At 65.6% G+C, this 12,135-nt stretch overlaps 1 non-coding gene and 9 pseudogenes across 1 annotated transcript; all 10 read right to left on the reverse strand.

Annotated features, from left to right (window-relative positions):
* Positions 1-1,414: 1,414 nt before the first annotated feature.
* On the reverse strand, positions 1,415-1,533 carry LOC130705272 (5S ribosomal RNA; annotated as a pseudogene).
* Positions 1,534-2,443: 910 nt separating this feature from the next.
* Positions 2,444-2,562, reverse strand: LOC130705110 (5S ribosomal RNA). Its single transcript, XR_009005749.1, has one exon. It is a non-coding gene; the product is annotated as a 5S ribosomal RNA (ribosomal RNA).
* Positions 2,563-4,499: 1,937 nt separating this feature from the next.
* Positions 4,500-4,618, reverse strand: LOC130705273 (5S ribosomal RNA; annotated as a pseudogene).
* Positions 4,619-5,528: 910 nt separating this feature from the next.
* Positions 5,529-5,647, reverse strand: LOC130705086 (5S ribosomal RNA; annotated as a pseudogene).
* Positions 5,648-6,556: 909 nt separating this feature from the next.
* LOC130705481 (5S ribosomal RNA) lies at positions 6,557-6,675 on the reverse strand (annotated as a pseudogene).
* Positions 6,676-7,585: 910 nt separating this feature from the next.
* LOC130705260 (5S ribosomal RNA) lies at positions 7,586-7,704 on the reverse strand (annotated as a pseudogene).
* Positions 7,705-8,613: 909 nt separating this feature from the next.
* Positions 8,614-8,732, reverse strand: LOC114237982 (5S ribosomal RNA; annotated as a pseudogene).
* Positions 8,733-9,642: 910 nt separating this feature from the next.
* On the reverse strand, positions 9,643-9,761 carry LOC114237985 (5S ribosomal RNA; annotated as a pseudogene).
* A 910-nt stretch (positions 9,762-10,671) lies between these two features.
* On the reverse strand, positions 10,672-10,790 carry LOC130705336 (5S ribosomal RNA; annotated as a pseudogene).
* Positions 10,791-11,700: 910 nt separating this feature from the next.
* Positions 11,701-11,819, reverse strand: LOC130705478 (5S ribosomal RNA; annotated as a pseudogene).
* Between the last annotated feature and the right edge of the window lie 316 nt (positions 11,820-12,135).

Genomic DNA, 12,135 nt, shown 5'->3' on the forward strand with positions numbered 1-12,135 from the left:
CTGCCATGGTGAGATGGTGGAGGGTGGGCTTTTTCTGGAGGGAGCTGTGGAGAGACACACGGGCAGACAGGTGGCTGCGGCACGGAAGGGCGCTGGTGTGGTCAGCCAGGGGCAGGTCCAGGGCCTCGCGGGCCTCACAATCTTCACCCGGGCCTGCGGCGGAGTCTGGGTGCGGGCCGGCCACCCCGGGAGAGGGTGGGGTGTGGCTACCTTCCAGGGCCTCCTTCTCGCGGCATGTCCAGCCAGACGGGCGGGCTGGGCCCCCTCCAGCGCACGCTGTGTTGGGAGAGGCTTGAGTAGATGAGGCCTGCAGCCATGCCCGGCGGGAGCAGAGGAAGCCTCAAGCACCGGCGAATACAAGAAAAGGCAGATCGGGAGGCAACAAAGAGAACAGCCTCTAGTATTCCCAGGTGGTCTCCCATCTAGGTAGTAAACAGACCCGACCCTGCTTAGCTTCCGAGATCAGACGAAATGAGTTGCGTTTAGGGTGGTATGGCCGTAGAAGGCAGCGGGGGTCACGGGGTGCCTCTTGAGGCTCAGCTTAGCTGGTGCTGGCGAATTACCGCCAGTCCGGCGACCAGCCCTCTGCACCACGGCCCTGCGGCCCACCCAGGCAGGCGACAGCACGCCTCGGGGACCGGGGTTGGTGGAGTCTTGGACGACCTCGCAGCTCAGTTCTGGCGGGAACATCCAGGCACATAGGCGCTTGGCTAACCGCACCAGATCCCGCCCGACGCTCACAAAGACGTGGATCCGAAGGATTAAGGGCCTGTGGTCCACAGTCCCTTGGGCATTCCCAACCCTGTCCACCCACGCAGTAGTAGGTGCAGTTCTGCTGCGGCTGAGACGGCCCTCCTGCCTGACGGCAGGTAGCCCAAAGCCATTGGGAGCCACCATTGATGCCGCACGGCCCATTGGACCCAGCAAGGCCACCCTTGCCCCCACGCCACCCACTGAGCACTGTTCCCAGCGCATGGTGGCCGGCCGGCCCGGAGAACTGTACCCGGCCCACGACCTCGCTCCCGCACCCGGCCATGGCGAAACAGCGGAGGGTGGGCTTTTTCCGGAGGGAGCTGTGGAGAGACACACAGGCAGACAGGTGGCTGCGGCGCGGATGGGCGCTGTCGGGGGTGGCCAGGTGCAGGACGAGGGCTTCGCGTGCCTCACGGCTGTCACCAGGGCCTGCGGCGGAGTCTGGGTCCGGGCCAGCCACCCCGGGAGCGGCTGGGGTGCGGCTGCCTAACAGGGCCGACATCTGGCCGCATGTCCAGCCAGTGCGGCTGGGGGCGCCACTTCCGGCGCACGGTGTGTTGGGAGGGTCCTGAGGAGGTGAGGCCTGCGGCGGTGCCCGGCAGGGGAGGAGCCGGCCTCTGCCGCGGGCGACTAAAGGAGAAAGTGGTGCGGGAGGGAAAAAAGCCTACAGCACCCGGTATTCCCATGTAGTCTCCCATCCAAGTACTAACCAGGCCCGATCCTGCTTAGCTTGGGAGATCAGATGAGATGGGATGCGCTCAGGGTTGTATGGCCATAGAAGGCAGTGGGGGCCATGGGGTGCCTCTTGAGGCTCAGCTTCGTTGGTGCTGGTGACTTATCGCCAGGCCGGTGGCCAGCCCTCTCCTGCACGGCCCTGCTGCCTGCCCAGGCAGGCGACAGGAGGCCTCGGGGACACGGAGGTGGCAGAGTCTTGGGTGACCTTGCAGCCCAGTTCTTGCGGGAACCTCCAGACCCGTAGGCGCTTGAGGCTCCGCCCCAGATCCCGCTCGATGCTTACAAGGACGTGGCCTCTGAGGCTGGAGGGCCAGTGGCTTGCTGTCCTTTTGGCATTCCCCACTGTGTCCACCCACGCAGTGCTAGGCGCAGCCCGGCTAAGGCCGGGCCGGCCCTCCTTCCCGACGGCAGTGGGCCCAAAGCCAGTGGGAGCCACCATTGGGCCGCCACGGCTCCTTAGCCCCAGCAAAGCCACCCTTGCACCCACGCCAAAATCCACGCACCGTTCGGGGTACTGGAGGTCAGCTGACCTGGAGAACTGGTCACGGCCCACGACCCCACTCCCGCCTCCAGGCGTGGTGAAATGGCAGAGGGTGGGCTTTTTCTGTAGGGAGCTGTATAGAGACACACGGGCAGATAGGTGGCTGTGGCGTGGATGGGCGCTGGTGGGGGTGGCCAGGTGTAGGTCGACGGCCTCATGGGCCTTACGGCCTTCACCCGGGCCTACGGCGCATTCTGGGTGAGGGCCAGCCACCCCGGGAGCGGCTGGTTTATGGCTATCTTCCAGGGCCGCCTTTTGGCCGCATGTCCAGCCAGACCGGCGGGGAGCGCACCCTCCAGAGCACACTGTGTTGGGAGGGGCCTGAGGAGGTGAGGCCTGCAGCGGTGTCCGGCGGAGGTGGAGGCGAACTTAGCCGTGGGCGACTAAAGGAGAATTTATAGTGGGAGGCAAAAAAGCCTACAGCACCTGGTATTCCCATGTGGTCTCCCATCCAAGTACTAAACAGGCCCGACCCTGCTTAGCTTCCAGGATCAGACGAGATGGGGCGCGTTCAGGGTGGTATGGCCGTAGAAGACAGTGGGGGCCACGGGGTGACTCTTGAGACTCAGCTTCGCTGGTGCTGGGGCTTGCCGACAGCCCGGTAGCCAACCCTCTCCAGCACGGCACAGCCGCCGCCAAGGCAGGTGACAGGAGTCCTCGGGGACCCGGGGTTGGCAGACTCGTGGGTGACCTCGCAGCTCAGGTCAGGCGGAACCCTCCAGGCCCATAGGCGCTTGGCCCTCCGCCCCAGATCCCGCTTGACGCTCACAACGACGTGGCCCCAGGGGCTTAAGGGCCCGTGGCCCGCGGTCCCTTGGGCATTGGCCACCCTGTCTGCCCACACAGTTCTAGGCGAAGCCCGGCAATGGCCGGGCCTACCCTCCTGCCCGACGGCAGTTGGCCTGAAGCCACTGGGAGCCACCATTGAGTCGGCACGGCCCCTTAGACACAACAAGGCCAACCTTTCCCCCTCGCCAACTGCCGAGGAACGTTCCCTGCACCTGGTGACCGGCCGGCCCGGGGAACCGGTCCGGCCCACGACCCCACTCCTGCCCCCTGCCATGGTGAGATGGTGGAGGGTGGGCTTTTTCTGGAGGGAGCTGTGGAGAGACACACGGGCAGACAGGTGGCTGCGGCACGGAAGGGCGCTGGTGTGGTCAGCCAGGGGCAGGTCCAGGGCCTCGCGGGCCTCACAATCTTCACCCGGGCCTGCGGCGGAGTCTGGGTGCGGGCCGGCCACCCCGGGAGAGGGTGGGGTGTGGCTACCTTCCAGGGCCTCCTTCTCGCGGCATGTCCAGCCAGACGGGCGGGCTGGGCCCCCTCCAGCGCACGCTGTGTTGGGAGAGGCTTGAGTAGATGAGGCCTGCAGCCATGCCCGGCGGGAGCAGAGGAAGCCTCAAGCACCGGCGAATACAAGAAAAGGCAGATCGGGAGGCAACAAAGAGAACAGCCTCTAGTATTCCCAGGTGGTCTCCCATCTAGGTAGTAAACAGACCCGACCCTGCTTAGCTTCCGAGATCAGACGAAATGAGTTGCGTTTAGGGTGGTATGGCCGTAGAAGGCAGCGGGGGTCACGGGGTGCCTCTTGAGGCTCAGCTTAGCTGGTGCTGGCGAATTACCGCCAGTCCGGCGACCAGCCCTCTGCACCACGGCCCTGCGGCCCACCCAGGCAGGCGACAGCACGCCTCGGGGACCGGGGTTGGTGGAGTCTTGGACGACCTCGCAGCTCAGTTCTGGCGGGAACATCCAGGCACATAGGCGCTTGGCTAACCGCACCAGATCCCGCCCGACGCTCACAAAGACGTGGATCCGAAGGATTAAGGGCCTGTGGTCCACAGTCCCTTGGGCATTCCCAACCCTGTCCACCCACGCAGTAGTAGGTGCAGTTCTGCTGCGGCTGAGACGGCCCTCCTGCCTGACGGCAGGTAGCCCAAAGCCATTGGGAGCCACCATTGATGCCGCACGGCCCATTGGACCCAGCAAGGCCACCCTTGCCCCCACGCCACCCACTGAGCACTGTTCCCAGCGCATGGTGGCCGGCCGGCCCGGAGAACTGTACCCGGCCCACGACCTCGCTCCCGCACCCGGCCATGGCGAAACAGCGGAGGGTGGGCTTTTTCCGGAGGGAGCTGTGGAGAGACACACAGGCAGACAGGTGGCTGCGGCGCGGATGGGCGCTGTCGGGGGTGGCCAGGTGCAGGACGAGGGCTTCGCGTGCCTCACGGCTGTCACCAGGGCCTGCGGCGGAGTCTGGGTCTGGGCCAGCCACCCCGGGAGCGGCTGGGGTGCGGCTGCCTAACAGGGCCGACATCTGGCCGCATGTCCAGCCAGTGCGGCTGGGGGCGCCACTTCCGGCGCACGGTGTGTTGGGAGGGTCCTGAGGAGGTGAGGCCTGCGGCGGTGCCCGGCAGGGGAGGAGCCGGCCTCTGCCGCGGGCGACTAAAGGAGAAAGTGGTGCGGGAGGGAAAAAAGCCTACAGCACCCGGTATTCCCATGTAGTCTCCCATCCAAGTACTAACCAGGCCCGATCCTGCTTAGCTTGGGAGATCAGATGAGATGGGATGCGCTCAGGGTTGTATGGCCATAGAAGGCAGTGGGGGCCACGGGGTGCCTCTTGAGGCTCAGCTTCGCTGGTGCTGGTGACTTACCGCCAGGCCGGTGGCCAGCCCTTTCCTGCACGGCCCTGCTGCCTGCACAGGCAGGCGACAGGAGGCCTCGGGGACCCGGAGGTGGCAGAGTCTTGGGCGACCTTGCAGCCCAGTTCTTGCGGGAACCTTCAGACCCGTAGGCGCTTGAGGCTCTGCCGCACATCCCGCTCAATGCTCACAAGGACGTGGCCTCTGAGGCTGAAGGGCCAGTGGCCTGCTGTCCTTTTGTCATTCCCCACTGTGTCCACCCACGCAGTGCTAGGCGCAGCCCGGCTAAGGCCGGGCCGGCCCTCCTTCCCGACAGCAGTTGGGCCAAAGCCAGTGGGAGCCACCATTGGGCCGCCACGGCCCCTTAGCCCAGGCAAGGCCACCCTTGCAACCACGCCACCAGCCACGCACCGTTCCGGGTACTGAAGGTCAGCTGACCTGGAGAACCGGTCACGGCCCACGACCCCGCTCCCACCTCCAGGCGTGGTGAAATGGCAGACCGTGGGCTTTTTCTGGAGGGAGCTGTATAGAGACACACGGGCAGATAGGTGGCTGCGGCGTGGATGGGCGCTGGTGGGGGCGGCCAGGTGTAGGTCGAGGGCCTCGTGGGCCTTAAGGCCTTCACCCAGGCCTGCGGCTCAGTTTGGGTGAGGGCTAGCCACCCCGGGAGCGGCTGGTTTATGGCTATCTTCCAGGGCCGCCTTCTGGACACATGTCCAGCCAGACCGGCGGGGAGCGCACCCTCCAGAGCACACTCTGTTGGGAGGGGCCTGAGGAGGTGAGGCCTGCAGCGGTGTCCGGCAGAGGCGGAGGCGACCTCAGCCGTGGGCGACTAAAGGAGAATTTATAGTGGGAGGCAAAAAAGCCTATAGCACCCGGTATTCCCATGTGGTCTCCCATCCAAGTACTAACCAGGCCCGAGCCTGCTTAGCTTCCAGGATCAGACGAGATGGGGCGCGTTCAGGTTTGTATGGCCGTAGAAGGCAGCGGGGGCCAAGGGGTGACTCTTGAGGCTCATCTTCGCTGGTGCTGGGCCTTGCCGCCACCCCGGCAGCCAACGCTCTCCAGCATTGCCCAGCCGCCCGCCAAGGCAGGCGACAGGAGTCCTCGGGGACCCGGGGGTAGCAGAGTCTTGGTCGACCTTGCAGCCCAGTTCGGGCGGGAACCTCCAGACCCGTAGGCGCTTGACGCTCCACCCAAGATCCCGCTCGATGCTCACAAGGCGGTGGCCCCTGAGGCTTAAGGGCCAGTGGCCTGCCGTCCCTTTGGCATTCCCCACACTATCCACCCACGTAGTGCTAGGCGCAGCCAAGCTATGGCCGGGCCGGCCCTCCTGCCCGATGGCAGTTGGTCTGATGCCACTTGGAGCCACCATTGAGTCGGCACGACCCCTTAGACCCAACAAGGCCACCCTTTCCCCCAGGCCTACTGCCTAGCAAAGTTCCCTGCGCCTGGTGACCGGCCGGCCCGGAGAACCGGTCCGGCCCACGACCCCACTCCCGCCCCCTGCCATGGTGAAACGGTGGAGGGTGGGCTTTTTCTGGAGGGAGCTGTGGAGAGACACACGGGCAGACAGGTGGCTGTGGCGCGGATGGGCGCTGGTGGGGTCGGCCAGGGACAGGTCGAGGGCCTCGCGGGCCTCACGATCTTCACCCGGGCCTGCAGCGGAGTCTGGGTGCGGGCCGGCCACCCCGGGAGAGGGTGGGGTGTGGCTGCCTTCCAGGGCCACCTTCTGACGGCATGTCCAGCCAGACGGGCGGGCTGGGCCCCCTCCAGCGCACGCTGTGTTGGGAGAGGCTTGAGTAGATGAGGACTGCAGCCGTGCCCGGCGGGAGCAGAGGAAGCCTCGAGCACCGGCGACTACAAGAAAAGGCAGATCGGGAGGCAAAAAATACTACAGCATCTAGTATTCCCAGGTGGTCGCCCATCCAGGTAGTAAACAGACCCGACCCTGCTTAGCTTCCAAGATCAGACGAGATGAGGTGCGTTTAGGGTGGTACGGCCGTAGAAGGCAGCAGGGGCGAAGGGGTGCATCTTGAGGCTCAGCTTAGCTGGTGCTGGCGAATTACCACCAGTCCGACGACCAGCCCTCTGCAGCACGGCCCTGCGGCCCACCCAGGCAGGCGACAGCAGGCCTCGGGGTCTGGGGGTGGTGGAGTCTCGAATGACCTCGCAGCTCAGTTCTGGCGGGAACATCCAGGCACATAGGCGCTTGGCGAACCGCCCCAGATCCCGCTCGACGCTCACAAAGACGTGCCTCCGAAGGCTTAAGGGCCCGTGGTCCATGGTCCCTTGGGCATTCCCAACCCTGTCCACCCACGCAGTATTAGGTGCAGTCCAGCCGCGGCGGGGCCGTCTCTCCTGCCTGACGGCAGGTAGCCCAAAGCCACTGGGAGCGACCATTGATGCGGCACGGCCCATTGGACCCAGCAAGGCCACCCTTGCCCCCACGCCACCCCCTGAGCACTGTTCCCAGCGCATGGTGGCCGGCCGGCCCGGAGAACCAGACTTGGCCCACGACCTCGCTCCCGCACCTGGCCATGGCGAAACAGCGGAGGGTGGGCTTTTTCCGGAGGGAGCTGTGGAGAGACACACAGGCAGACAGGTGGCTGCGGCACAGATGGGCGCTGGCGGAGGTGGCCAGGTGCAGGACGAGGGCTTCGCGTGCCTCACGGCTGTCACCAGGGCCAGCGGTGGAGTCTGGGTCCGGGCCAGCCACCCCGGGAGCGGCTGCGGTGCGGCTGCCTAACAGGGCCGACTTCTGGCCGCATGTCCAGCCAGTGCGGCTGGGGGCGCCCATTCCGGCGCACGCTGTGTTGGGAGGGGCCTATGGAGGTGAGGCCTGCGGCGGTGCCCGGCAGGGGAGGAAGCGGCCTCAGCCACGGGCGACTAAAGGAGAAGGTGATGCGGGAGGGAAAAAAGCCTACAGCACCCGGTATTCCCATGTAGTCTCCCATCCAAGTACTAACCAGGCCCGATCCTGCTTAGCTTGTGAGATCAGATGAGATGGGATGCGCTCAGGGTTGTATGGCCATAGAAGGCAGTGGGGGCCACGGGGTGCCTCTTGAGGCTCAACTTAGCTGGTGCTGGTGACTTACCGCCAGGCCGGTGGCCAGCCCTCTCCTGCACGGCCCTGCTGCCTGCCCAGGCAGGCGACAGGAGGCCTCGGGGACCTGGAGGTGGCAGAGTCTCGGGCGACCTTGCAGCCCAGTTCTTGCGGGAACCTCCAGACCCGTAGGCGCTTGAGGCTCTGCCCCAGATCCCGCACGATTCTCACAAGGACGTGGCCTCTGAGGCTGGAGGGCCAGTGGCCTGCTGTCCTTTTGGCATTCCCCACTGTGTCCACCCACGCAGTGCTAGGCCCAGCCCCGTTAAGGCCGGGCCGAACCCCTGCCCGACGGCAGTTGGTCCAGGGCCAGTGGGAGCCACCATTGGGCCGCCACGGCCCCTTAGCCCCAGCAAAGCCACCCTTGCACTCACTCCAAAAGCCACGCACCGTTCCGGGTACTGGAGGTCAGCTGACCTGGAGAACTGGTCAAATCCCACGACCCTGCTCCCGCCTCCAGGCGTGGTGAAGTGGCAGAGGGTGGGCTTTTTCTGGAGGGAACTGTGTAGAGACACACGGGCAGATAGGCGGCTGCGGCGTGGATTCGCACTGGTGGGTGCGGCCAGGTGTAGGTCGAGGGCCTCGTGGGCGTAACGGCCTTCACCCAGGCCTGCGGCTCAGTTTGGGTGAAGGCCAGCCACCCCGGGCGAGGCTGGTTTATGGCTATCTTCCAGGGCCGCCTTCTTGCCACATGTCCAGCCAGACCGGCGGGGAGCGCACCCTCCAGAGCACACTGTGTTGGGAGGGGCCTGAGGAGGTGAGGCCTGCAGCGGTGTCCGGCGGAGGCGGAGGCGACCTCAGCCGTGGGCGACTAAAGGAGAATTTATAGTGGGAGGCAAAAAAGCCTACAGCACCCGGTATTCCCATGTGGTCTCTCATCCAAGTACTAACCAGGCCTGACCCTGCTTAGCTTCCAGGATCAGACGAGATGGGGCGCGTTCAGGGTGGTTTGGCTGTAGAAGGCAGCGGGGGGCACGGGGTGCCTCTTGAGGCTCAGCTTAGCTGGTGCTGGCGAATTACAAGCAGTCCGACGACCAGCCATCTGCAGCACTGCCCTGCGGCCCACCCAGGCCGGCGACAGCAGGCCTCGGGGTCTCGGGGTGGTGGAGTCTTGGACGACCTCGCAGCTCAGTTCCGGCGGGAACATCCAGGCACATAGGCGCTTGGCGAACCGCCCCAGATCCCGCTCGACGCTCACAAAGACGTGGCTCCGAAGGCTTAAGGGCCCGTGGTCCACGTTCCCTTGGGCATTCCCAACCCTGTCCACCCACGCAGTAGTAGGTGCAGTCCAGCCGCGGCTGGGCCGGCCCTCCTGCCTGACAGCAGGTAGCCCAAAGCCACTGGGAGCCACCATTGATGCGGCACGGCCCATTGGACGCAGCAAGGCCACCCTTGCCCCCACGCCACCCACTGAGCACTGTTCCCAGCGCATGGTGGCCGGCCGGCCCGGAGAACCAGACCCGGCCCACGACCTCGCTCCCGCACCCAGCCATGGTGAAACAGTGGAGGGTGGGCTTTTTCCGGAGGGAGCTGTAGAGAGACACACAGGCAGACAGGTGGATGCGGCGCGAATGGGCGCTGGCGGGGGCGGCCAGGTGCAGGACGAGGGCTTCGCGTGCCTCACGGCTGTCACCAGGGCCTGCGGCGGAGTCTGGGCCCGCGCCAGCCACCCCGGGAGCGGCTGGAGTGCGGCTGCCTAACAGGGCCGCCTTCTGGCCGCATGTCCAGCCAGTCGGGCTGGGGGCGCCCCTTCCAGCGCACGCTGTGTTGGGAGGGTTCTGTGGAGGTGAGGCCTGCGGCGGTGCCCGGCAGGGGAGGACCCGATCTCGGCCGCGGGCGACTAAAGGAGAAGGTGGTGCGCGAGGGAAAAAAGCCTACAGCACCCGGTATTCCCATGTAGTCTCCCATCCAAGTACTAACCAGGCCCGATCCTGCTTAGCTTGGGAGATCAGATGAGATGGGATGCGCTCAGGGTTGTATGGCCATAGAAGGCAGTGGGGGCCACGGGGTGCCTCTTGAGGCTCAGCTTCGCTGGTGCTGGTGACTTACCGCCAGGCCGGTGGCCAGCCCTCTCCTGCACGGCCCTGCTGCCTGCCCAGGCAGGCGACAGGAGGCCTCGGGGACCCGGAGGTGGCAGAGTCTTGGGCGACCTTGCAGCCCAGTTCTTGCGGGAACCTCCAGACCCGTAGGCGCTTGAGGCTCTGCCCCAGATCCCGCTCGATGCTCACAAGGACGTGGCCTCTGAGGCTGGAGGGCCAGTGGCCTGCTGTCCTTTTGGCATTCCCCACTGTGTCCACCCACGCAGTGCTAGGCACAGCCCGGCTAAGGCCGGGCCGGCCCTCCTGCCCGACGGCAGTTGGCCCAAAGCCAGTGGGAGCCACCATTGGGCCGCCACGGCCCCTTAGCCCCAGCAAAGCCACCCTTGCACCCACGCCACCAGCCACGCACCGTTCCAGGTACTGGAGGTCAGCTGACCTGGAGATCTGGTCACGGCCCACGACCCCGCTCCCGCCTCCAGGCGTGGCGAAATGGCAGAGGGTGGGCTGTTTCTGGAGGGAGCTGTATATAGACACACGGGCAGATAGGTGGCTGCGGCGTGGATGGGCGCTGGTGGTGGTGGCCAGGTGTAGGTCGACGGCCTCGTGGGCCTTACGGCCTTCACCCGGGCCTGCGGCGCAGTCTGGGTGAGGGCCAGCCACCCCGGGAGCGGCTGGTTTATGACTATCTTTCAGGGCCACCTTCTGGCCGCATGTCCAGCCAGACCGGTGAGGAGCGCCCCCTCCAGAGCATGCTGTGTTGGGAGGGGCCTGAGGAGGTGAGGCCTGTGGCGGTGCCCGTCAGGGGAGGAGGCGGCCTCGGCCACCGGCAACTAAAGTAGAAGGTGATGCGGGAGGGAAAAAAGCCTACAGCACCCGATATTCCTATGTAGTCTCCCATCCAAGTACTAACCAGGCCTGATCCTGCTTAGCTTGTGAGATCAGATGAGATGGAATGCTCTCAGGGTTGTATGGCCATAGAAGGCAGCGGGGGCCACGGGGTGCCTCTTGAGGCTCAGCTTCGCTGGGGATGTTGACTTTCCGCCACATCGGTGGCCAGCCCTCTGCAGTACGGCCCTGCTGCCTGCCCAGGCAGGCGACTAGCGGCCTCGGGGACCCAGAGGTGGCGGAATCTTGGGCTACCTTCCAGCTCAGTTCGGGCGGGAACCTCCAGGCCCATTGTCGCTTGATGCTCCGCCCCAGATCCTGCTCGACGCTCACAAGGATGTGGCCTCAGAGGCTTAAGTGCCAGGGGCCCGCAGTCCCTTGAGCATTCCCCACCCTGTCCACCCATGCAGTGCTAGGCACAGCCCAGCCACGGCCGGGCAGGCCTTCCTGCCGAAGGCAGTTGGCCCAAAGCCACTGGGAACCACCATTGTGCAGGCATGGCCCTTTAGCCCCAGCAAAGCCACCCTTGCATCCACGCCACCCGCCGAGCACAGTTCCCGTTGCCTGGAGGCCAGCTGACTTGGAGAACAGGTCCCGGTCCATGACCCCGCTCCCGCCCTGAGCCGTGGCGAAATGGCGGAGGGTGGGTTTTTTCTGGAGGGAGCTGTACAGAGACACACGGGCAGGTAGGTGGCTGCGGTGTGGATGGGCACAGGTGGGGGCGGCCAGGTGCAGGTCGAGGGCCTCGCGGGCCTCACGATCTTCACCTGGGCCTGCGGCAGAGTCTGGTTCCAGGCCTGCCACCACGGGAGCGGCTGGGGTTCGGTTGCCTTCCAGGGCCGCCTTCTGGCGGCATGTCTAGCCAAACCGATGGGGAGCGCCCCCTCTGGATCTCACTGTGTTGGGAGGAGCCTGAGGAGATGAGGCCTTCAGGAGTGCCACACGGGGGCAGAGGAAGCCTCGGGCACCGGCGACTAAAGGAAAATGCGGATCGGGAGGCAAGGGATACTAGAGCACCCGTTATTCCCAGGTGGTCTCCCATCCAGGTACTAAACAGGCCCAACCCTGCTTAGCTTCCGAGATCAGACTAGATGGTGTGCGTTTAGGGTGGTATGGCCGTAGAAGGCAGTGGGGGCCACGGGGTGCCTCTTGAGGCTCAGCTTAGCTGGTGCTGGCCAATTACCGCCAGTCCGGTGACCAGCCCTCTGCAGCACGGCCCTGCCGCCCACTCAGGCAGGCGACAGCAGGCCTCGGGGTCCAGGGGATGGTGGTGTCTTGGGCGACCTCACAGCTCAGTTTGGGCAGGAACAGCCAGGCCCGTAGGCGCTTGGCGAACCGCCCCAGATCCTGCTTATCGCTCCCAAAGACGTGGCTCCAGAGGCTTAAGGGCCCATGGTCCACGGTCCCTTGGCCATTCCCCACCCTGTCCACCCACGCAGT

Source organism: Balaenoptera acutorostrata, chromosome 16, assembly GCF_949987535.1.
Source record: "Balaenoptera acutorostrata chromosome 16, mBalAcu1.1, whole genome shotgun sequence".
Lineage (NCBI taxonomy): Eukaryota > Metazoa > Chordata > Mammalia > Artiodactyla > Balaenopteridae > Balaenoptera > Balaenoptera acutorostrata.